This window comes from Uloborus diversus, chromosome 10 (assembly GCF_026930045.1).
Source record: "Uloborus diversus isolate 005 chromosome 10, Udiv.v.3.1, whole genome shotgun sequence".
Lineage (NCBI taxonomy): Eukaryota > Metazoa > Arthropoda > Arachnida > Araneae > Uloboridae > Uloborus > Uloborus diversus.
Genome location: NC_072740.1, coordinates 83,572,538 through 83,596,003, shown reverse-complemented (window position 1 = coordinate 83,596,003; position 23,466 = coordinate 83,572,538). Strand labels below are relative to the sequence as shown.

At 33.0% G+C, this 23,466-nt stretch overlaps 1 protein-coding gene across 1 annotated transcript in view; it reads right to left on the bottom strand.

Annotated features, from left to right (window-relative positions):
- The window catches only part of LOC129231459 (latrophilin Cirl-like), a 384,954-nt gene extending 363,227 nt beyond the window's left edge, over positions 1-21,727 (bottom strand). Inside the window, exon 1 of the mRNA XM_054865781.1 lies at positions 21,684-21,727. The gene's annotated coding sequence lies outside the window, so the exon portion shown is untranslated. The remainder of the gene's footprint in view (positions 1-21,683) is intronic.
- Between the last annotated feature and the right edge of the window lie 1,739 nt (positions 21,728-23,466).

Genomic DNA, 23,466 nt, shown 5'->3' with positions numbered 1-23,466 from the left:
GCAAAATTTGGAGTTTCATTCGGCAAATTGAGAATTTCAGCTCTCCCAAAAATTTAAGTTCAATGCGTCCCTGTGACTGATTAAAAAACTACACCTTATGAACACTACAGCAATTCCAATATTGTTCGTAAATAACATGATGACCGGAACTCACGTTATTCGATACTCGATATCTACTACACCCCGAACAAGTGTGAACTTTACGTAGCTCGATCTTCATTACCAATTTAATCAATAGACTACTTTCAGGAGCCATTGGAAATGCTTGTTCCCATTACGCAGAAAACAAAAGCAATTTCATCTGGAGAAAATAATCAACCAAGATCACACAACACACACACACACAAAAAAAAAAAAACTTAGCAATCAAGTGAAACGAGTTGGATTCGCTCGGATGTAATAGTTGTGGGGGTTAATTTCCCAGATATATGACCTCAATCTGATAATTGCGGAGCACGACTTACGAGAAACTCAGACATAACTTCTCATGTTCTGACCATTGATACCCGAATGAAACTACAACAGTACTTGTTCCTTAAATTGCAAACTTAACATTACCTAGCTGAACAATTTTGCATTTTTCACTGTTTCTTAACTCTTCTTTTTCATAGTAATTAAATTCATTTCCTATTTCATGCTTTGAAACCCGTTTATAATGATAAGATGGTGGAAACTATTGCTAAAAAATAAAAAAATATATTGTTAGAAATAGGTAAACATGCTTTTTTTTTCGTAGTTCTGAAGGTCATGAACGTGATATTAAGTTCTAGAGAATATACTTTAAACGGCTGCTTACGTGAATGCATACGTTATACCAATCATAGTCCTCATAACTTAAAGCTGTTGTTTTATGTCAATAACAAGAAGTAATAACATCAAGTAATTATCCCTGAAATTAAAAGTACAACTTATGCTCATATTCATTGTTAGTACTAATAGAAACACTGAAATCGTAAAAAAAAAAAAAAAAAAAAACAGTTCCAAAGTATTTCAAGCAGAATGAATTGAAAATTAACAAAAGGGTTTTTCTATTATACAGTGAAATAATTTCGTTTCAACTACTAGCCTGCATTAGCATCAAAATTTCCGATACTGATTCATTCGATAAAACACAACGATGTATTTTCTTAAAGTAAAAAAGAGGAATAAAACTTTAGGCAGTGAATGGCTAAATCATTATTATTATTATGTTCATATGTTGAGCAATTGATAGGTGGTTGGACATTAAAGTGAGGTAAAAAGACTTTCTACTAAAATTTCAGGCAATGAATTGCTGAAACTTTATCGTTATCAGCTTCTGTCAAGAAAGCTTTTGGTGGTAGGATTTCAAAGTAAAATAATGAAGACTAGTTCAGTTTAGAGGATCAGTTTTAAAAGTTTTGTTGTTACAGGGTGTCCCATTATTTAAATTGTATTTAATCATTAGTTTTTTCAAATATAAAAAAAAAACTACTGGTCTTTCAAGCGAAATGTTTTTTTTTTACGGTTTTAGTATTACAAACTAAATTTATTACTTTAAAAAGATGCTATTCGTAAGCTCATTTAAAAGTTTCAATCAATAAAAAAAATGACAGAGAAAGAGAGCATGTCATTTTTTTAAGCACAGGTAGGAGTTTAAGCGAAGTTACTCTCTCTATATTTTAGGCAATAAACAGTGGCCTAGCCAAAAAAAAAATCGGCGGGGGATATGGCTGAATTTCTGAGTTAGTTCGTTAGTTGCAGTTAATTTCTATGGTCAAAATAGAAATATTTCCGAGTTTCAGAGGGGCACGTACCCCCCAAAATCCCCCCCCCCCCCCGATGCACCTCTGGCAATGAGTGTTCTTACCAGGAAAAGATTGAAAGCTCATTTGGTACGGACTTGGAATAAAATCCCCGATAAGGTTTTGAGTGCCAACTAAAATACATTTTTAAAAGATATCGTCAGTTATTCATGAAAAAAAAAGTGAACTATTTGAAGAGACATAAATTAAATACAATTTTGTACGTGAATGAAAGTAATCACCAATTAAACTTTTATTTTAATAAGCATTTTTTAATCATTTGAATTCACTGTTGGGTATTTTTTCCGAGACACTCTATAAAAATATTATATTATGCAATTCAGTGGCAAGAAGTTTCAACAAAATGAAAACAGCTAGTTACATGTTAAGCTATCAAATGCTAAAGCTATATTAATATGAGTTTCGGTTAGACAGCTTTTAGATGGCAAGAAATAAAAGATAGTTAATGAAGGAATAAATTGAGAAAAAGGCAACATTTTGGGTAGCTATTAAGAAAGCTTTATAATTATGAATCTACAATGTGCCTTAAATGTATTTTGATACAATAACTTTAAAATGGTAGGAAATTAACCTGAGTTAACAAATTTAAAAAAATGACAAAACTTTAAGGAATCTCTATTGATAAGGTTTTATTATTATAAGTTTATATTGGGGCTCTCAACATGTAACTATAGTAGGATCAAGCTAACTGCACTAACTAAAGTGGAACAACAGAAAAGTCTAGCAAACCCTTTAAATATTTGTTTGATAATACATTATTACTACACTCATATGTATTTCTATTATAGTTTTTAGGTGAAAAGAAATGCGAGCGAGAGAAAAATAAGTATTAGTAAACTTTCAGGCAAGAGGCGCCCCAGATTTAACTTTTTGGGAGAGCGGAAACTCCCAATTTGCCAAATGGAAGTCCAAATGGTGCCAAATGACGACGATTTTGTCGAATCGTCTGGCGAAATTTGCCAAATTAGAAAATTTTTGGTAGGTCACAGTGACCTCCCATCGCAGCACCCCTGATTCCAGGCGATGAATTGTAAAAAGTATTCATAATCATGATGCAACGATTAGGTGGCAAGAAATTAAAGTGAAATAAAACTTCAAATACGTATCCTTTTCGCTATGTTGACGCACTACATCAAATGAAATGTGAGATCATTATCTGAATTTGAGAGAATAATTTCTGCCAATCCTTTGTGAAAATGGATTTTTATGCCTTTAATATTATCGTGACCTAGTTGAATCAAAAAGTAATGCAGAGTTAACAATCTCTTTATACGCGTTGAGCTCTTGCTTAATATAACGCACCGGAACAATGAGTGATTTCAAATAAAAAATTAGTTTTTTTCCCCCCCGTAACTCAGAATTTGAAGTTTTTCATTCTTTTAAGCGCGTTTCCCCCCCTAATTCTCTCCCTTTTCTTTTTAATTTACCTATTAAATTTGAAAAGATATTTATCTATCAGTTTTTTTATTTAAAAAATAGATACTTAGAAAAATGGTGGCTTATTATATTGCATTCTTCTTATCTCCAAGAATTAAGTTTTTCCCGGAAATAAGTAATAAATTTTAATTTGGTAAATCTATTTTCTGCATACAGATACAATAATTACACTCGTGCTTATAAGTGTTAAAATTTTACGAAATCAATTTTTAAAAAATGATGTAGGGAAAGATAGGAAAATGAAACATTTTTTTACTGCGATATATAATTTAAGTTTTTAATTAGGGTATCATGAAGTTAGACACTTGAACAACAGATATAAATACGAGAATTTTTATAGAAATCTGAATTTTAAAAAAAAGTTTCAAAAAAAAATAATAAATAACTAAATAAAAATAATATTCATAAAAACGTTTCAAAAGCTGGTTGCAATCCTTAATTGCAAAAACTTGAACTGTCAGAGACAAATTCAATTTTTTTCCCCATTTGTGTTGTATTTCACGGTATTTTTCAGCGACTTGTACGATATGTTTTTCCCCTCATTTCGTATTGAATTACTTAATTTTTTTCGTACATATTCAATACAATAGTTTATCACCATATCACACATCGCGCGTGGTGTCACTAGTAATTAGGCAGTGTATTCCTCTCACCTTCAGAACATGCACTTGACCCATATATCCCTTCTCGGTAGCAGACATTTTTTCAGCAGTCTACAACGGATTAAAAATCAGAAACTAATCTGAAGGATAATCGACATTAGATCAATCGTAAAATTTAAATCAGCATATAAAGAAATGCTTAAAAACAAGATGCTAATATAAGTACATGCAAGTACGCAAACTGTGAGTTATATTCTTGAAAATATGATACAAATCTTCATCAGCTAACATTTAAGATTTTTTTCCCTTTAAAGAATTTAAGTTTTTTTTTCTTCTCCAACTAAGAAATAGTCTGCAAACTTTCTCAAGAATCTGCGACGCAGGTCGCGGCGTCGCGCTGTTTCTGCTACTGGGTACCATAAGAGAACAAGCGAAATAAAGCCAGCTCCAATTTCATGGGCACAATAAAAGCTCGAGTCTGGCTCTACCTTATCCTAAGAGTGAGGTGTCATCAAGCAGGACCTTCTATTCCAATAATTCGATATAACTGAATACACATGCTAAAATATTTGTTTAATTCCCTCGCTTAGCAAAACTTTGAAAACACACTTATTCCAGCCAGCAGCCTTAAAAACTCTGATTGACGCGTTACCACTGGCTTACGAGCATGCGTGCAAGTTTGGAGATGTGTTCAAGACGGAAAATATTTTCAGCCACCACCCACGCATGCGTGCTTTAAAAACAATTTATGTTTATAAATGATGTAGTTTTTAAAAATTCCAGTTTTGGAATATGTGTTTGATTTGAATTTGAAGCCTTTAAATTGTAATATTTAAACGTTTTGTTATCGTGAACGTAAAAACCGCCAATAACGGGGTGTCTGGGGGTTCTCCCCCAGAAATTTTTTAAATTGAAGTCCAAAAAACGCAACGGTAGACCATTTTGGTAAAGTTAAAGGAAAGGAGGGGTTCAAGGACTCTTACATCAATTATTTCAAACTGATAGTCCCAAAATTACAATGTTGGGCGGCCTTCAAATATATTAGAGAAAGGGGGGGGGGGTGCGCTCTGGGCTCTCCCCGAAGTATAAGCTTTCAAAACGAAATTGTAGTCCATCTTTCATAACGTTTATACGCTTTTTGAATGCATTATCGAAGGGATGGAGTTCAGGAACCCACCTTCAGCAATATTTCGAAATTGAAGTTCCAAAAACGTAATTTTAGATGATGTTGGATAATGTTAGGGATAAAAGCGTTCGCAGCTCCCCGCCATTAGTTTTTTTGCCGATCGCAAACATTTTTATTGCAGCAATTAAATTGCTTGGGACATAAGATTTTCACTTTTGCATCCTAAATCAATTCTGATGGGAAAGTCTACCAAAGGTAGCGCCAACAAACCAGAAAAGAATGAAAGGTTGGGGAAGGGTATGGGTGAATAATGATAATGAACTGGCACCATTCCCCCCCCTTCCCCCAACAGTTTTCATTTGAAAAAGAATTCTGTTATAAAATAGCAGGTAGTGAAATTAGCAATAAAAAAAACCGCTTCAGTGAATTAGATATATTTTTTTAAACGAGATACACTCTCCAATATTCATTAATTTAAAAAAAGAAATAGGGGAACTGAATCCTTACCCCAGGTAGGGCCCCCGTATCACATCCTTCTTAAGGCACCAAGTATAACCTAAAGCAGTGTTTTAAATATTTCAGCATCAAAAATTTTTTGGAAGAGAACTCCCGAACCCCTTCCTCTGAGTTCACCTCTGTCCTAAATTTGAATTTTTAAGGCCTTCAGTTTCTATTTTTTTTCTATGAATAGCACCCCCTTTACCTATAAACATGAATTATGACCGCCTAAAAGTTTTAATACTTTAATTTCAGAAACTTTTTGAAAGAAGCCTCCTACACCCTTCCCCCTTAAGTCATCGAAAGATAGCTCAAAACAAAGCTCTTAAAATTTCAGAAACAGGAATATTTCGGGCTGGGTGGCAGAATACCCCTCCCCCTCATTGTGTTTAAGATTAACTTTTCTATTGAAAGAGCAACTCCCCTCCCCACATCGCCAAAGACAACCCAAAGTTTTAAGACTACAATTTCGAAAATGTGTTTCGAGAAAGACCCCTAAATTCCCTAACTCTTAACTCACTCAAAAACAGCCAAAATAGCATTTCAATACTTCAGCATGGAGAAACTTTCGGGGGAGAGAGTAGCCCCCCCCCCTCCTCCTAGCTTGTCCACGATATAAAAGTTTTAAGACCTCAGTATCTTGGGTTAATTTGCGGATTTACTATCTTTGCAAGAACAGCGTTTTTTTCGAAATTCGTGCTGCTCTTATTTTTCTCGTTTCCTTTCTCTCCCCCCCCCCCCCACCCCCATATTTCCATTCTAGCAAGTGTTAGATTGAATGACATTGGAATTTAGTGATTTTGGGGAATCACTAAATTCCCCAAATCTTGTTAAAAATGCAGGAACGGTGCTCATCGGTGGTTCAAACCAGCTTGAGATCCCCCCCCCCCCGATTCTTTCTAAAATTCCCATTTTCATTAAAATCTTCAAAGTCCCTGGTAATTCCCGTTTTACCTGGTATGTGGGCGCCCTTTGCTGTGGCAAAAATATTTCATCTCGTTAGCAGTCACTCTCAACCAGTGATTCAGATTCAACTCTAAGACATTTTAAGAGCGCATATAATTTTCACTTTGCGTCAAAAGTTTGCAAAAAAAAAAAAAAAACGAAAGGATGATCGAAAATAGCAAGAAAAAAGGTTTAATTTTCAATTAGAGACGAGTATTTCGAAAATTCAGGAAAATAACGAGCAACTCGGCAGTCTGCAATGCAGTGAGTTGGAAACAACAGAGCTATACCTGGAAAAAGTCAAACGGCGCGAGTCTAAAAGCCACTCCTCCAAAAGCTTGTTGCAAACAAAACAAGCCCATGGCGGAAAATCGAGAAAATGTCGATGTAAATTCATAGTTATGGAACGGTCTAGTAATATTAAAGCATATTTTTCAAACACTCAATTTTTCTTTTTTTAAGTAAAAATTGAAAGTCATCGAATTTCTTTCCGTCCCGATCTCCGTCTCGGAAAGTTTGTCCAAGACGGAAATCCGTCCTGAGACAGAAGGTCTTGCACTCATGCTTACGAGTCAAGTTGCTGGACCAAATATAACGAGTAACTTTGAGACATAACAAATTGTACATTAAAATCACGACCTCCTATTTAAAAAATATATAACACGATTTATAGTGACTCACGTCCAAATCAACTGCAAGTAATCTACATCCGATTTCCAATTTTAAAGGTCAGCAGGTTATGAATAAAGTAACCACGTGTTCTCCTATTATAGGCAAAATTTTGATATAATATTCATCCCAAAAATTTCAAAAAACATGTTTCAAAAAACGAAAGCGAGAAAAACGCACTACCTGAAAAAACTCATTTAATTTAATCATTGCAAAATCATTTGCCTTTCCTGACTGCTCCAAGATTTCTAAAAAGATTTATTATCTTTTTTAGAATTTCGTTAAAAAGATATTTCGTAACGCAGTGTTTCATCTGATCCGTTTATTGGTATAGTAAAAGTAATTCATGTGGCATTTAAAGTACATTTATGTGTTTATTCGATGGCGAAGGTGAGGTCTTCCGCGTTGACCTAATACGCCTAATGGTAAAAGATGATCCAGTCTGAACTTCTAAAGAATTGGTATTAGACATTGGTACAAAATAAAGGGAAAACTTATTGCAGTGAATTATACCAAAAGAAAATCACGTTCGGGCGATAAAAGTTTCGAAAAGATTGGCTTTTGCCAATGATAGATCGAAATAATTTTAAAGAGCAATTCCAATTCGAGAAGGCAACCCGATTTCTTCCATCTAACTAACAATAATTTGATGTGTGTGATCTCAGAGGAATGATGCTGGTATCTACTGGCGTTTTCAAAATGTATTGAAAGAAAAACCATTTAAGTATGCAGTAAAAAGCTGTACATTTAGACATTTTCCTTAAATATTTCAATGTATTTGATCATTAAAAGCAAATATTTGTTTCAAATAATAACGGCCCGTGTGCAAGTTAGAGTTTCTCGGAAAATGTCGCATTTTTTTGAAAAGAAAAAAAAATGGAATTACCATTAACGGTTATATGAGGCAGTGAGAAGCAAAGCAATTTAAGCGCCGAAATTAAAAATTTGGAGATAGCCAGTATAAATGGCAGGAGAACCTCTCCTCTGTCTTGGAGCAAGAGATAGTACTAGTAGCTGTGATAGGTATTGCTAAGCAGCAACATTTAGAAAAAAAAGCAATGAAAGCCTACCTAGGAACCATATCTTTAAGTGCATTTTACTCAAAACTTGAAAAATGTCCACTTAATCCCTTTGCTTCTCACTGCCTTATATTTTAAACACAATTTTCACATTATGAAGAGCCTAACAGCAATAAACTAAGCGTGCATAGTTTTAAATGGCATAAAAAGCGTTTGGCGCTGTTTAGCATTAACTAATAACTCCAAACGCGAGGTAATTTATCAAGCACTAATTCATATGTTGAAATAATGATAACTGCATAGACCTAGAAGAAACTCTGCGGACAATTAGTCTAATTTAATTAATCGGGTATGATAAATGACGTAAACAATGAATGAATTACAGAAAAACCGCAAAAGGAAAAAATGACAAGATAACGCATAATTAATGAAACGGTCATGTATGAAGGAATTAAGTAGAAGCTAGGTGTGTCCAGTATTTCTGAGGTAGGGTCAATTTAATTTGTTTAGATCTACACTGATCAATTCGCAGGGTTCGCGTTTACGCGCTATAGCGGGTTTTTTACGCAAAATTGCGGGAAACGGACGCAACTTCCGTGAAAATTCGGGTCCTGGGGACCCAGAACACCCAAAAGATAAAAGCCAGAAGAAAAAAAAAATGGGGAAAATGCTGAAGATCTATCTAGTGAATGCTTTTAAACAACCAGGAGAATCAGTAGAAAAGGATTAAAATGACCCTATTTCTTTATCAGCTATTCAAACACACCCCCTACTGTTGATCAGTCAATGGAATTTTAGTGATAAGACTGGAGCTTACAGTGACCTCCTGGGCAGAGCTCAGGGAGCAAAATATTGCATGTTCATAAATATCCCATTGTACTGTATTCTAAGAATAAGTTCTCCCTCAACTTTTATCTTGGGAAATTCCTAAAAACAGCAATAAAGACTAAACGTAAGAGTGGTTTCAATGCAATCTTCAGGATTAATACAGGACAACTCTAAAGTTAACGCTTGGATATTTTGCATTCATCTAACCAGAATGACTTTTGAAAATCATTATCTTGCATCCTCAATAAAAGCAGGGGTGAAAAAAAATGGCGAACATTTTCCCGATCGCGCTAAACACAAAGTTCTGAACTTCACATTTTTCTTGTGAAATTGCTTATGAATACTTGAATTTTACACAAAAGCACTTGGATCATGTTCACTTTCTAGTAATTCACCTATTTCTGATGGGCAATTTTTATTTGGACTTGCAAATTTTCAATTAAAATCACGCCATTTTGAAAATGGCGAGATTTTAAAAATAACACGAAAGCCAACACAGATGTTTTGAAATAGTCAAAATGAAGTCAAATATACTAATTTAAGATTGCAAATAAGCAATTTTCATACTCATGTCAGAAAATGTTTCGTTTTTGCGATCACCATTTTTGCGTTGGGTTAATTCGCTTGCAAATTTTTTCTATTTCTAATAAATTGCCAATGATATTTGATAATTCATGGAGGGGGGCTGTTCGCTTTTTTACACCTAGGAATTTTTTTATAAAAGTAAAGGTTAAGGGAGTGCTTTCTGCTTGATCAATCAAGGGCATTTGTTTTTTGTTTCATGGTAAAATCCAACTTTAAAGTAAATTTTGAGTTTATCTTATTGTATTTGATTAAATAGTTTCTCAAATAACTAAGTCTTGCAAGTGTATTATTTGAAAATATGATAATCACAGAAAAAAGGACGAAATTAACCAATTTAATTTATTTCATACCTTTAAATAACTATGTGGATAGTTTCTTTTCCCTAAGTATAAATAGTTGTATATTATTTGTTTATAAGCTAAGATTTCCTGTTTAAAATTTAAGGGACTCATTTTTTCCACCAAAGGACCCAAATCTATTTCATTAATGGGTCCCTGGGACCCAGGTTACGGATAGTTGAGCGCGAACACTGAATTCGGAATAATCAATTATACAGCACAGAACCGGGGTTTACCTGGAAGGTGTCATGTGTAAGGAATATCGTGTAACCAGTGAGATATTTGGGAGCGACAGCGATTCCTTCAAATGTTTAGTAAATCTTGTTGAAATCTATGCTGTTACATGTATTGACACTAAATCAAAACAATTGCCATCAAAATTCTTTGTATTTATTTACCCGTGATCCATTTAACATGTTATTAGGGATTGCAATACCGACCAAAAATGCAATACCGGTATTCGGTATTTTTTAACGTGGTACCGGAATACCGGTATTAGACATTTCCCAAAAAACACACAAAAACATAATGTTTCTTTGCTATATTTTCTTATTTTTGTGCAAAAAGTGCATTATTTACTAATTGTGAACAAATATAAAATGAAGGAACAAATATCATAATAAAAAATCAATAATAGCAAGAAATATATTTGTCATTAAGCCCCTGGAACTCATTTTAGTGAAAAAAATTTCCACAGTTAAAAATATTCTTTCTGAATTCACGCAGGCTGATGATACTGTTAATAATTTGAAATTTACGATGCATTTGATCTTGTTTAGTGTCTTTTTTTTTCTTTGCGACAGTCTTTATATTCATGTTAATATCTGAAAATATGTTCCAATTGATTATGCCTAACCTCTTTGCAAAAATGTTCAAGACATTACAATTATTATCTCGCTTGAAGAAAGCTGAATAGCGAGACAGAACAGTACGCCGATACCGGCGACAACAAATTTACTTTTCGTTGTACTAACAAGAAAAAGTTTTTTTAAAATTCAGTACAGTTGAAACGAATATTTTTTATGAAATATCATAAAGAATTTATGCAATTTATGGTTGGAATAATTGATAATTGCACAAACTCATTCGTAATTACACTTAAAATTAATTTTTACAAGACGGCAAGCCAAGTAAATGAAGAAAATAAAAACGTAGTCCACAGAAACTCACGAAAGTACAATTCATCACACCATCTGGTGATGAAAATATCATTTTGTAATCTTTCCGATAGTTTTATATTCATTGATATTCTATAAATTCGTACTTTTGAAGCCAAATTTTTACTTCAATACTTTGACTGTCTCATCGAAAAAGAAATTTATATTTAAAATTACAGTAGATACCTAATTAGCTAAATTAAAAACTCTTTAATCAAAAACTATTTATTATTTTTAGCTAATACCGAAAATACCGGTATTCTACCTCAACAAATACCGGTACTGCGAAATTGAAAAATGACTCCAAATACCGCGGTATTTGGTATACCGGTATTGCAAACACTACTTGTTGTGTATAATCAGATACATTATTCATTTCATTTCACATTTCATTAAAAATGAAACCTTTCTGAACACAGAAGTTTTACGACTAGATTCAGTGTTGATTTGAAAGCTCAGGGTTAGATATACCATATGGAAATTAAACCAGAGGGGACAAAATATTAAACGGTAGTGGTTCTTGCTCCAGAGGATATTTTCTTCTGTATGTAACTGGTGTTGTTATACACTAAAACTGCGTGCGGTTGTTAGCACAGGAAACAATAGCATAAGTCAATAGTAGCAAAAATCCCCCTTCCACCCATGGGCAACAAAATGATATCATCTGTTCAATTTCACTAAAAAGGGGGTTGAAGTAGAATGTATCCCATCTATTATTTTTCACCCAAGATTCAGATTATTAAGAGTACGACTAGGCGGTTGTTTTTCGGTCGTTATGCACAACATTTGTAATTTTGATGACTTAGAGTCAATTCGCATGGTAATTTAGGCACAATTGCAGGAGGAAGAACAAGAGGTATAATGTACTAGGAGTGGGGAGACTTTTTTTACACTGCTATGGCCATTAAATTTGATAGCCAGGCAAAAGGATGCAAAAGCAGAATCTTGAGGGTTGTAGTTATGTATTATTTATGCTATTTTTAAACAGAAATAATAACAAAACTAAATATCCATTTATGAATCAAAGTATCTTTCTTCCATTGTGAAAGTATCAAGTGTCATTCCTTCCTGAATCAAGGATGTAAGATAGTCAAGGTTAAACCGTTTGCATAGTTAACGAATATAAGCCTGAATTCTAAGGGATCACTATAATGAAACTGCATATACGTTTTTTTTTTTCCCTCCTGGTTTTAACAACAAAGGCATATCGATGGTGAAAGTATCCAACCACCGATGTTAAAAATAGCAAGTTTACAGGGGAGAATTAAAACATTTTTATACTTTCATTTCTAGATATTAGTATACCATACAGATCATTCCACGACTCATTTTTTGCTACTTTTTTTGGAAGAAATGATCTAACAGGCTGGAAAACTGACGTCAAAATGTAATAATATCACCTTAGCAATTTTTTTTAATCACACTAATTGACATAGGAGGGTGAGTAACTTCAACATCAATATTTCACATTTGAGGGTGGGGGAAGGTGTGCAGCATAAATGGATATGCACAAAGCTAATGGAAATTGGTTACTCAAGTGATGATCAGTTAAATTTTACGCTTACATAATGCAACGAACATCAGTTCTTAGCTCGCTACGTTTTCATGCAATAAAAATATTACTTCAAGCACCAAAACAAATTTTTCGAAGTGAAACTCAATTCCCCTTTTATCTGATGTAAATTGGTAAATTCATGTGTAGCGTCCTACAAAGTTATTGCACAATGGTTAAGTGCAAAATTAATCAATACATCAGGGGTGCCCATCCCCCCCCCCCAACCAAGTTCAATGGCACAAATCTCCCTTCCTCCATTTTCTCAACCCCCTTTCCCATTTTTTAGCTCCTTTTTATTTTATTTTTTAAATTAATTATTTATTTTTTTTAATTATTATTGTAACTATTATTTCAGAAAAGCTTTGTGCTACGCCAATGACACACACACACATGAACTAAATAAATTAATGAAAAAAATATAAACAGAATAAAATAAAATAAATAATTTAAATTAAAAATAAATCAACACAAATAAATTTAAAAAAATAAACTTTTTAAAAAAATTTTAATCTTCCAAAAAAATTTTGATGGCGCAGCTTGTGGACTTGTGTTATAATCAAACCCTGTGGGCACCCCTGCAGTACATTAATTTGCGCACTGAATAATTATGCCTTTTATTTAATTCTATACAAAACTAATATAAATTAATAAAAATTGACGAATGCTGGTGAGCCAGAAAAGCAATTTTAACAAAAATTTGCTTTTTGACAAACAGCATAACCGATATATATATATATATATATATATATATATATATATATATATATATATATATATATATATATATATATATATTTCTTTTTCATCTATCTTTTCAATATTGATCACATGTAGATTTTCAACAATTGGCATTCCACTTCAACTTCGCCGACTGACGTGAGTATTAGCAATATTTACTGTATTTCCGTTCTTTTGTTACCCTCAAATTACTATTTCTACATGAACTGAATCGAAATGTCCTGAGCATCTCAAGTGAAAAATTATAATTTTAGATTCAATTTACCAAGGGAATAATCAATGATCTTTAGACAGAAGTAAAAAAAAATCAATTCAAGAAAGTATCAAAACCATCTAAAGTAAAACACAAAACAATTTGAAATTAATCGTTAAACGAAAAATGAATTGTTCAGTGATCAGCTAAATTTGAACTACTCCAAAATAGGAAAGCAGGGATTAAATTGCTTTTGACATTTCTCCAATCTCCTGATTTAATCTCGGAATTCCTTAACTTTTCTCTAAGACTTCTCATCATTCAACTCTGAGATATCCGCAGAACCGTATTTTAAATGGATATTTAACATTCTCTTATTTCGGTTGTCATTCGGTAGCCTGATTTGCATAACGTGCTTTATTTGAGCTAGACAAAATTATCACAGTAATTAAAAAATGCAATTCGCTCAGTTGTAAAGATTTTTAAATAGTTATGGGATTAACAGGAAATACTGAGAAACTAAAATTCAGACGTAAACTGTAGTGTTATACTACTAGTAGAATTGTATTATCATGCATAAGTATTGGAAAAGAAGTGTTCATGTAAAAATACATTTTACACCTTAAAAATAAACTTGTTTACTCGTCAACAATTTCAAAAAAGGGTAAAGGAAGGAAACAATGAAATGGAAGCAGTTACTATAAAGCTGACTTCACAATTAAGCAAATTATTTTAATAAGAATTATTTCAATACCGAACGTCAATGACTTCAAGACCGTGTTCGACTACATAATTTTCATAGAAAGGACTTCATGAAAAAGGTTATGTATCATATGTATGAGATTTAGAAAAAATGCTTTCAAAATCAAATGCAAGCGTTTGAAGTAATTAATTATGTATTCAAGACAGAATGTAACCTTATAAAATATTCGTAAGAAAAGAAGACATCAAAATTTGGATGGTTCAAAATCAACGTGGAGCCTATTTTTTCTTTCTTTCTTTTTCTTTCTTTTTTTTTTGTAATTGAAAAAAATATCAAAACATCTTTCGCTTTATTGGTTTTGCAATAAAAATTAAAGAAGTACAGTGTAAACTTGTTCAATTGGGTCTTTTAGAATTAAAAACAGTTTTGTAAAAAATGATCAGACATTTTTCGATATGTATTACACAAAAGCATGGAACTTAGAAACCGAAAGAAAATGCAACATAGATCGACTTTAAACCTGGCAAAGTAATAATGAATTCAACTACATTATTTAAAACGTGTTTAGCGTCAGAAATCATGCAAACGACTTTTTAAATTGGTAATATATAAAATATTTCCTCTTTTAAGATGAAACGTTTTACCAACCGTGAAAGTGTCATTATGATTTTATTGAGTGTCAAAGTTTCATAGAAATACTATGCATAGAAATGTCTAGACACTTCAAAAGATGTCGGTACCAGAGCCATTTGTACGGCGCCTAAAAAAATTAGTTGCCAGACAAATTATTTCTCACAGTTACTATGTTTGTTTTGTTTTGTTTTGTTATTCGGAAAGAACTAGTCGCTAAGATATGTTTCGGTCGCCCAAGATTTGTCGGACCTTGCTCATGATCAATAATACGGACACGAAGTTTTACTTGCAACCTGGTTCCCATAAAATATTTCGAGGAGGGAGACAATTTTGAAATTCAATCTTCGCGTTCTGATTAATTTACAGCAGTGTCACTATAATCATTTTCGAAAATGCCATCATTGGAAAAATATTTACGATTGACAGACTAACGCTCTTGACTTAAACAAAGCACTTTTTGCTAGAGACAAAAATTTATAGATGAACAAGTAAATAAAAGAAGAAAGTGGTGAACATAAAATTAATTATAATGGGGGGGGGGGTGGATATTTTTTCGTTGCGCGCCTACTCCGAACCTTCAGAAATTTGAAAGATAAATTGCATTTATTTATGAAGAACTAGGCTCCAGTTTACTCAAAACATTAAATCACATAATCCGTTTCGTGGATAATTAATTACAGGTTTAAAAATGCACTTTTGCATCAATTCAATCATTTGTTGCTCGTAGAATCTGCTCAAATCATGTTCGTAATTTACAACGATTGTGAAGATTGATTGCTGAATTTCTATTAAGAACGAAATGGGAGTTGGGACAGAAGTTAGTTCTAATATGCTCACTTTCCGTCTTGTAGTTTTGATTTTAAAGGTAAAAGTAACAGATGCCGCAATAAAAAACAGAATTAGTTGTAAACTTACAATTTGCAAAATTTATTTTATACTACAAAAGATTTTAATGTAAATTCTAAGTCGTTGATAGTGTTGATGTTATTTACAGTGGACGCCGGTTAATTGAATCAATCGCTTTAATGAATCAAATCGTCAAAAACACAACACAATCCAGCTTTATCAAATTAGCCGTTTTGCTGACTCAGCCGTTTTATGGAATCAAAACTCATTGGAACAAACGTGATTCATATAAGCGACGGCTACTGTAGTACAGTGAAACCTGTGGAAGTTGACCACTTGCGGTGCACTACTTTAGTGGTCAACTTAAACAGGTGGTCAATTGATAGAGGTTCAATTATATGAGATAGATCTTATTCTGTGCCTGAAAATAGCGGTCAACTTACAAAGGGTGGTCAACTTCACAGGTTTTACTGTAATTAATTTCAAGACAAGAGGGATGTTAAATAACGAGGGAACGGTATGAACTTGTTTTTAAAAGGGGAAAAAAACAGGAACATGGTTCTTACATGCATCAAGAGCGCTGAATCCGAATGGGGGGGGGGCTAATTTTTCCCAACTTTTCCGTTCTTTACCTATGCGCTTTTGAAATACAGCATAATATATGTAATGGTAGATTTCAATGGCGTTAGTCTCGGTAGCTACGCAACACTTATGAGACTTTATGGGTAGTTATTGGTCATTCTTTTAAATCGTGCATTAGTTTTCAATATTACGAAATCAAATACGTATCCTTTTATAAAGTAGTCCCAATATAGCTCTAATATTTAAAAGCTGAATAGAAATTTTCTGGGTCCTGTCTGATATAGAGAGTCTTACGCCATTGAAATATATCATTATATGCTATATTAGAATCTCCTATGTCCCAAAAATGGGAAAGATGCAACAAATCAGCCCCCCCCCCTCCCCCGCCATCGGATTCAGTGCCCTCGATATATATAAGAACCATGTTTAAACTTTTTTTTAATTTAAAAGCAAGTTGATACCGTTCCCTTGTAAGTAGAAAAAGAGCAAATAAAATTTAAGGAAGTTCATGATGTATCTAATTTAATGAGCATTGAAAAGCAACGCACGCAACTTGATTATATTTCAATTTCATAATTTTAAAACAACAATTGCAATGCCCACACACGATTGTATTGAAAAAACGGTCATACGGTCATAAAAGTTCCGATTTTTTAATTCAAGAAAATTATAAAAATAAAGGTGCTTGCAGAACATACGTCTTCATTTATAATTTTTATTTATTTATTTATTTTTTTTATTTTATTTTATTTATTTATTTTTTTTTTTTTGAGCAATCACGATTGCTTATTGTTCTCACTTGACGGTTTTGAATTCCTATCATTTTATTTTCCCACCAGCACCCTCTGCCAGCACCACCGTCGCGTCGGTGCTGCTCCTTTTTCGAAAAGTCTCCAGGTTGCGTCCATATCCTACACACACACGCATACACACTCATGCCTGTGCACAGACACAAACACATATGCCTACATACACACACACACGAACGCCTACACACACAGCACTGCATACACAACACGCACACACATGCATACATACACACACACACACACAAACACGCACCCACACACATGCGTCTACACAAACACACACGCGCATTCATACACACACACGCTCGTGATTGCGAAAAACATTATTTGAATTCAAGATGCCAAAAATTCAAATTAATATAATTTTTTTTTGTAGTTTGAACTTCGTACACTCTTGCCCGGGCAAGTGAAATAGGATACAAAAGTTTCACCCATGATTTTGACGGGAGCGAGCGCAGAGGGGTTAAACAATTTGTAATAGACAAATTGATTGCATCATAGATAGATTGATTGCAAAATGTTTACATCAGAATAGTGAAAATGTTTTTTTTAAGGTGCGTCAAAAATGTATAATGACAAAAGATTCCAGTGAGAGTTCAATTTTTATATGAGCCCCCTACCAAATGTAACCACTTTAAGACCAACGGAATTTAAAAATTCTTCATCGACGAGTGGTGTAATAAGCTGAAACTCGCCCAAAAAGTGCAGTAAAACCTGTAAAGTTGACTACCTTTGTAAGTTGATCACCTGCCTATCTTGACCACCAATGCGCATCAAATTTGGCTGAGATTCTTATTAACAAATCCTTTTTAAGTTGACCACCTGTCTAAGTTGACCACTAAAGTACTGCACCGCGAGTGGTCAACTTACACAGGTTTCACTGTAACAGTTTCTAAATTTGCTAGAATCATTCGATCACATTTGTTATGTTGGAATTTTCATACATACCCTTAGTGAGTGCTCTATTTTGTTTGGATATAGTTAGCCTTGTTTTTTTGAATTTAATTTCCGACCGCTGCTCACTCTAATCATGCATTTGAAAGGATAATTAAACTGAATACAAAATAATAAAACATTGCCCGCCGGCTAGTTCTCTGTGTCTAATAATCGCGCATGCAAAAACCACGCGTTTTCATTTATTAATGTATGAGCTTTTTTTTTTTTTTTTTTGAAGCAGGTTAGGAAAAACATTTATTCAATTGAAACAGCAATTGGTGAGAACAAAAAACAAAATAAAACAAATGAAATTAGAGCCGTAAATAAGAGCGTACTATAAAATATGAACTTTCTATTTTACTTTACGCAGATAGGCAGGTTTTTGTTCATAAACATGCGCAGATAAATACTGTTGTCGAAATACTAGAAACAAGTCGTTTAGGTTGATTATTTGTTATTGGCATTATCAGTTCTTGAAACAAAATTTAATTTTATTTATTTTTTTTTTCTCCCTATTCAAAAAAAAAAAAAAAAAAAAATTCTTATTTCAATAACTGATATTTTTCAAAAGAGCTTTAAATATATGAAAACACATTGCTTTAAAATAACATTTTTTTGTCTCAGTCAAAATTTCCCGATGTTGAAACGTCAAATAAGACTCAAACTATATGTTTTCGTAAACAAGAGGACGGAGACGGAGATTTTTATCTCTTTTAAGCGACATTCAAAGCCCGACTAATGCCATGCAAAGCTCAAAGTAAACAATAGTTTCGAGGATCCCATCCAAATGCGATTTTAAGTCAGAACAGTTGACGCATCTTTAAAGTGCTCATTCCGTAAATGTTAACCATAAAATATAGCGATTTTTATCCAGAAAAAAAAGAAAATATTGGTTCTCGTAATGTTTTTACTTCATTTCAGGGTATACTAATAGTCAGGAGGGGGTTGCGGGGGGGGGGGGGTAATTTTTCCCCTTGGAATATTTATGTACAGTAAAACCTGTAAAGTTGACCACCCTTGTAAAGTTGTTCACCTGTCTATCTTGACCACCAATCCAATATGCATCAATTTGGCTGAGAATCAAAAAGCAAACCCTTTCTAATTTGACCGCCTGTCTAAGTTGACCACTAAAATACTGCACCACAAATGGTCAACTTATACAGCTTTCACTGTATTTACATGTAAGTAAGCAAAATTTTTTTTAAATTTAATTTACATTGTTTAAATACCCTTTGCCACCCCCCCCCCCCCTGTAAAAATTCCAAATGATGGGCCGCGTCAGGACGATGTCCAGGGGCCCTTAAAAGGAGGTTTAGGGAAAATACTCCATTTGTCCTTACGGTACTTAAACACTGGTAACACATTCCAGCATATCAAAAATCATCAAGTAAATGTTGAGATCTTTAATAATTTATCACAGTAAAAACTCAGTATTGTCCCATGGTTTTCGGACGAGGAGGAGAGGCGGAGTTCGATTTTTAAAAGGGAATGCAAAATACATTTCTTCTTGATCTTTTTTTTTTTTTATTTCCCATTAAACTATATCATGTACAGTAAACTCTCGATTATCAGCGGAATTGAGTGGCACACGTGCCGCAGATAAACCGTAAAAGGGTAAAATGAGGTACTCATACGGTGAAAATTGTTTTCTTCCTCTAAAACTTGACTGTATTTATGCATAATATACTTTCTACAAGCAGTGAAAATACATACAGTACAGTAAAAATGTTTTGTATTTTTACTTAACAACAGAACTTAACATCAATACAGAACAACTTTATATACGATGAAGAAAGGGCAATAAATAAATTAAGTAAATCAATTTAAAAAAAAAAGAGTTTAAATTTACAATTTTTCGACCAAAAAAAGCTTGTCATTGGTATTTGCGACCAAAATACATGTTCCCGATTGTTAATTGACTCGGGAGTAATCCGCTCGTGGATAATCAGGAGTTTACTGTTCATTAAAAAACTAAATCACTGGGAGACAACGAAATATTTCAAAGAAATATAAACTAAAGCAAAAGTTCACACACGTGAAACTAAATACAGTGAAACCGGTGTATAACGATACTGTCTATAACGATATCTTGTCTATAACATTTTTTTTTTTTTTTTTTTTTTTGCCCCAGCAAAATGTCAGCATGAATAATCAAACTGTCTATAACGATAACCTGTCTATTACGAAAATTTTTTTAGGTCCAACAGTATCGGTGTAGACAGGTTTTACTGTATCGAATTAAGCATGAATGTACAATGTAAACAGTAAACAATTGCTTAGGGTAGGGATTTTGGGGTTCAACGTTTTCCCAATAAAGAGGGGATTAGACACATACAATAAAGAAAATTAAAACAGTGAAAGCAACAGTGAGAGTTAAAAGGAAATAACTAACGTTTTGTTTCACTAAATTACAGATTACAAGAGGTTTTTACATCCAAAATCTCGCTATTTTGCATTGAAAAAGGGGCTCCTTTAAACCCCGAAGCAGTTGTCTGCTGTAATCTGTAATTTTGAAGTACAAAACGTTGTTTATTTCCTTTTTCTTCTATGCACAAAGGTTTTTATTTTTTCAACATCGAGAGTATCTTAGATTTTGCATGACATTAATTTAAAAACTTCGAAAATCCCCCCCCCCCCCATTTCACATACATACACAAAAAGAATTCTAGATATGCAAAGTATTGAATATAAATGAAGGGATCACTGGCGAAAAGGACTATTCCAATCTTTGAATGAAACGAAAATGTAAGTTTACTTTTTAATAAAACGACAATTTCAAAAGGAAACATTTCTAAAAATAAATTTTGATAATATAGCGTTAGTAACAAAGATTAGATTAGTTAAAATAAACATATATGTATTGAAATTAAGGAATATAACTGAGCATGAAACGAAGCAATAAATATATAACACATCATAAAACAAACGATTTCATCGAAACATGAACTTGGGTCATTTTTACAGTGAACCCCTCAAATATTCACTAGCAGATTTCAAAAGCTCATTTGACGATAAATCATTTGTTTTCAGTTAGGAATTAAAGTTTATCAATATGTACTTAAGTTGTAAACATCAATTGTAACATCAAAAAAATTGAATCTGTTGCTATAAAATGAATAATAATGAAAGTATACTAAAGGAGCATTTAATCGGTAACTTCATTCGCTACTAAACACATTACAAAACTCAAACAATGAACGAAAAAATAACAAGAAAAAGTTTAATCAACACTAAAAAAAAAAAAAAAGAAATTGAATTCGTTTTATGTATCAAAATTCATCGAATTGGTAAATTTTGAATCGTAAAACTAAATGCGAAAACAATTAAGAATGTTCACCAAATGAATAAATATACTGGAGTAACATTCACTGGTGACTTTATTCAGTTTAAAAATTTTAACACAAATATGAAAAAAAAAGGAAAGTTGCGAATAAACATTGAAAATCGAAATCATCTCGCGTTACTAGTAACAACTTTCCAAAAGTTTTACACCCCAGCTGTATTGCAAACCTGTTTGTTTAGCTCCTTTGAAACTTCGAATACTATCTAGATCAGCAAATTGCAAACCATCTAAACATTAAACACTAACCAATTTTAAGAATATGATCCCTGTTTACCGAACAACATTCCCGCAATATGATGATAAACTTCAATTCCATCACGGGACAGTAGAAAAGAAAAAAAAACAATCACAACTCACCGAACTTCAGAAGAAATCGACGACACAGCAGCTTTCAAACTCACTCACACACTAACTAGCTAACAAGACAACCCAGACCGGTTGGCCAAAGCCACTTTACGTTCGCGCCAAAAACTCCGCCAAGTTTTCTTCTTTCGGAAAAGTTCTGATTGCTGAGTTGAAACCGGAAAAAGTGACAGGTCTCTTTTCGCTCGTACCGCCAGCCCAGGGCCATAAAAGTTTAGCTCAATCCTTTGATCTTTCCCTTCCACCGCCGAAAGGACAGCGAGAGTAGAAAACTCGTTTTTGACGTCATCGGGTACACTCCGCGGGTCTAGGGGCCTTATGCGGGACAATCCTCCAGTGTGTGTGTGCCCAAAGAACTGCTGTATGCCTTAGCTAAAATACAATTTAAAAATTTGTTCTCTGTACAAGGGTTGTTAAAGAAGCAGTTGAAGGGGCCCAGGCCAATTCCAGACAAGGTTAAAAATCACTTATTATGAATAAGGATATGAATATTGTTTTCAAGGTTTTTTAATTTGGAAATGTCTCATAACATTTGACTAGGGTTTTTTCAGAAATATGCTCCTGCGCTAGATCAGTTGCAGGTCATTTTTCCTCCACGTTATGCTAAAGTAGACATTAAAGGTCACATTTTTTAGAATCGAAAATATTTGTGTGTAATTATATTTGAAAGTATTGAAAATGCCTTCACGTGCTGATGGCCTAGTACTGAAAAAGTTCTGGAAACTTAAGCTTTCCTTCAAAATTTTCAAAGAGCTCAAAACACATCAAAAAATTGAGAATACAACCTTCTTTTCTGTTTTTAAATGCTTTTTTTTTATGGAATACTAAATTTGAAGCTGCTTCAATAAATAATTGGAGGAAGAATTTTAAAAAGTTAAGATAAAGAGCTAGGCAAATTTCATAAAATGTGGTGTACGAAGTTATTTTTTAATGCAGGATTTGGTTCAACCCTGTCACATTGCAAGTTAATGATATTTAATAAGTTTATTAACGGCACTGTGAGACCGTAATAAGTTTCCTTCAACCGTAAAATTACAATATCTAGATGTAATGCATGAAATTTCTTTGTAAATATTATTCAATAGATTTAACTAAACAATTTCTTGAACACTGTATCCCCATGCTTAAAATAATTAATCATTCGCATGTAAAATGAGCACCGTATCGTGATTATTTCAATCGTGTATCTATTTTTGTAGGAGCTTTTCTTTTATTATTATTTTTTTTTTTTTTTTTGTGATCATTTAAAGCTTTTAAATCAGATACATTAGTGTTTTTGTGATTGTACAAAAGCTTGGCCATTTACCGTATTACCCCACATTATCCGGCATGCCGCAAAATTTGGGGGTTACCAGATTTTCAATAACACTTGCCTGGTCCTTTCTGGCATGCCGGAAAAATCAAGGTTAGGAAAAAAATAATAATAATATAAAAAATATATGATCAGCTTAAAAATGAATATGAATTCTTTTCATATCTTATTGATATTAACAAACAGTTTAATTTTGTGAAAATATTTACTAACAATGCCATTTGTTATTTTAACAAGAAAAATATTGTTTGATAACAAATAATTTTATAAAAATTAAATTGAAACTATGTAAGCAAACATTTAAGCAGTAAGAGTCCGCCCCTAAACCAGTGCTAAATAATTTACCATAGCTCTTCAATAAATAAAAATTAAACTTACCTCTCTGAAAGGAACCTAAAATATTTTTATGTAAAAAAAATATGAATAAATCGCAGTAACGATGATTGTTTCTGAACTGATTACTTT